This window comes from Myotis brandtii, unplaced genomic scaffold, assembly GCF_000412655.1.
Source record: "Myotis brandtii unplaced genomic scaffold, ASM41265v1 scaffold1087, whole genome shotgun sequence".
In the NCBI taxonomy this organism is placed as follows: domain Eukaryota; kingdom Metazoa; phylum Chordata; class Mammalia; order Chiroptera; family Vespertilionidae; genus Myotis; species Myotis brandtii.
Genome location: NW_005353698.1, coordinates 1,105,680 through 1,108,706, shown reverse-complemented (window position 1 = coordinate 1,108,706; position 3,027 = coordinate 1,105,680). Strand labels below are relative to the sequence as shown.

Genomic DNA, 3,027 nt, shown 5'->3' with positions numbered 1-3,027 from the left:
CTTGTACTGTGTGTTGCCTTCTCTGAAAAATCCATAGAAACCAGGTCTGGTATTTTTATTGTGCTGAAATGATTCTGGGAAAAACAGGTTCTAAATAAACACGGCAGGTGTCAGGAAAAGCAGCTGGGTCTGGTTGAGAGGGTCTAACAGATGGGAAAACATTGCACTGGAAATGGCGAGGACGAACTTTTGATTGTCTGATACCGACACCATTTTGGGTGTGGGTTTGTGACCATTTATAAGAGCTGCTAGCCACCAGCCTTCATCAAATTGTGATGCTGTTAGAGGTGAAAAATGACAGGCGAATTCAATTGAAGAGAGAGGTCCCTTAGAAAGATCAAAAGAGAAAGGAGGGGCTCTATCTAGCTGACTGAACTTTTTGATTCGAAAAATACAGTGCTGTTCTGAATGAATCTTTGGTAAATAAACATTCTTCATAATAAAGTGGCCTGTGCTATACTACATAACAAACAGAAATTTCATAAATTGTGCAAAGCAGTGTTGCTACATTTCCTACCCTTGTAACCTCCGATTCTTCAGGCCATGTGAGAATCAGGCCATGTGAGTCAGAAGCTAAACACTGACTATTGTCAACAATAACAGATTATTTCACCAGCTCTGGTCCTTGTAGAATCTCCCCTCACCCTTATGTTTCTGGGCATGCCCAAGGCATGTTTGTCTAAGCTCACCATGCACATCATTTTAGCTACATGAGGTCAACTGCCATTTCGTCTTTTTCTCTTACTCTTAACTCCCTGCAATGCCTGTTGCTAACAACTTCAGTTCTCAACAAGTCTTAGGAAGACTGCCTTTAAGTTGCTGCACCATTTATAGTGTGTGTGGGGAGGTCATTATGTTGGTACTGTTGGTTGCCGGTGGCAGAAACCCAATTTAATTTCTCCTCGAAGACTAATGAAATCCGGTGGCAGGACTACCGCGTCTCAGGACCAAGAGGTCAGGAAATCCAGCCTGTCAGGAGTCTCTCTCTCACTTCTCACCCTTTGGCAATGGCTTTATTTTCACCTTTGCATAGTCTTTCTCTTCTTCCCCAAGGGACATGCTGATAGTTTCTAATATTGTATTTTGTAATCCAGGCAGCCCAAAGAGGTTGCCAACTCTCTCAGTCCTAGAATTTTCAGGTGAGGGTCTTGTTGGCTCCGTGTGGGTCAGGGGCTCTCCTCTGGATCAGTCAACCATGGCCGTGGAGGAAAAAGGGTGTGATGGGCTCAGTGGAGGCAGGGACCCACTCCTGAGCCCATCACCAATGGTCAGGGAGCAAGTTGATGTGGTGACATGGCTGCTAAGTGACAGGTGGTCAGGAGTCATATCTGCCTTCATCACCACTGAATCCTGAATGTAGAACCTCTTACTAGTAGGCATTTTGAAAATCGGAGCATGAATGGATTATGTGTATGCCCGTGTGCGTGTGCGTGTGTGTGTGTGTGTGTGTGTGTGTGTGTGTGTGTGTGTGTTTCATTTTATTGGCTCCAGCCTGCTACGAGGAGATGCTCTTTGGTGCTGGTTGGTGTGGTGAAGCTGAAGATGGATGGAAGTCAGCCCCAAGGGCAACCTGAGTTCAGGTGTTTAAATGATGGTAAGATTTCAGGATGAGCCACGATCGTTGTCCCTTTTCCTTTCCAAAGACTCCTCGTGTCCTTGGAGAGAAGAGTCTGGAGCCAGCACCCAGAGTCCACAGGAAGCTTGTTTCCAGGAGCTTCAAGGGCGGAAGGGTAAGTGGTGATTGTCCCCTGCTTCTCTGGGCCCCGAAGCCCAGCACAGAGCTGCCCTGCCTCCTCCACCACCAGCTACTGTCCTGCAGCTCCCCTTTCTCTTGTTCCCTGACCTGGACACAGATCAATCTTCTCCTTTAACCTCAACCGCTCTTCAACTACTTATTCCAAAGTAGCTTCATACTTATTGCATTTACTTCTATTAAATTTGAAAATAGTACCTACACAATGACCAAAACTTGGAAAACAGAGAAAAGATTAAGAAAATACAAATGTTCACCGTTCTGTGTTTTAGCACTTTCTGTATATAGTAATTCCTTTTTTTTTTTGACAGACAACTGTTTAGTTTTTATTTCATAATCATAAACTTAACTCTGCAATCCAGCTAGACTGGGAAAAGGTAAGGAAATTATGGAACCCAATAAACTGTCAAGAGCACAAAGATTATAGAACATTCCAAGCAAATCGGGGTGAAGGGGTGATCTCCTGAGCTACAGAAGGAATGGTCTGGTGGTTAAGATAAAACACAAGTCAAATGTATTAGAGTTGTCCACAGTCAGCAATGGTGATCTTCTTGCTGATCTTGCTATTCCTGAACCCAAAGCACTCCATGGCTGCCGCAATATCCTGGCAGGACCAAGAGGTCAGGTAATCAAGCCCTTTGGCAATGGCTTTATTTTCACCTTTGCATAGTCTTTCTCTTCTTCCCCAAGGGACATGCTGATAGTTTCTAATATTGTATTTTGTAATCCAGGCAGCCCAAAGAGGTTGCCAACTCTCTCAGTCCTAGAATTTTCAGGTGAGGGTCTTGTTGGCTCCGTATGGGTCAGGGGCTCACCTCGTCGAAGACCACATGCTTGCCATTCATCCACTCAGTCTTGGCAGTGACGATGACAAACTGGGAACGATTGTGTTGGGTCCAGCATTGGCCATGGACAAGATGCCAGGACCTGTACGTTTCAGGACGAAGTTCTCATCCTCAAATTTCTGCCCATAGATGGACTTGCCGCCTGTGCCATTATGGCGTGTGAAGTGACCACCCTGGCACAAAAATCCTGGAATAATTTTGTGAAAGCAGGAACCTTTATAACCAAATCCTTTCTCCCCAGTGCTCAGGGCACGGACGTTTTCTGCTGTCTTTGGAACTTTGTCTGCAAACAGCTCGAAGGAGACGCAGCCCAAGGGCTTGTCTTTGACGACAATGTCGAAGAACACGGTGGGGTTCACCATGGCTGGTCATGGGCGGCTTCTGGGCGGCAGCGTCTGCAAAGCCAGTAATTCCTTTTTGTTTGTTTTT

The 3,027-nt window shown here is 45.6% G+C and overlaps 1 pseudogene; it reads right to left on the bottom strand.

Moving 5' to 3' along the window:
* Nucleotides 1-2,048: 2,048 nt before the first annotated feature.
* LOC102240050 lies at nt 2,049-2,982 on the bottom strand (annotated as a pseudogene).
* Nucleotides 2,983-3,027: the final 45 nt, after the last annotated feature.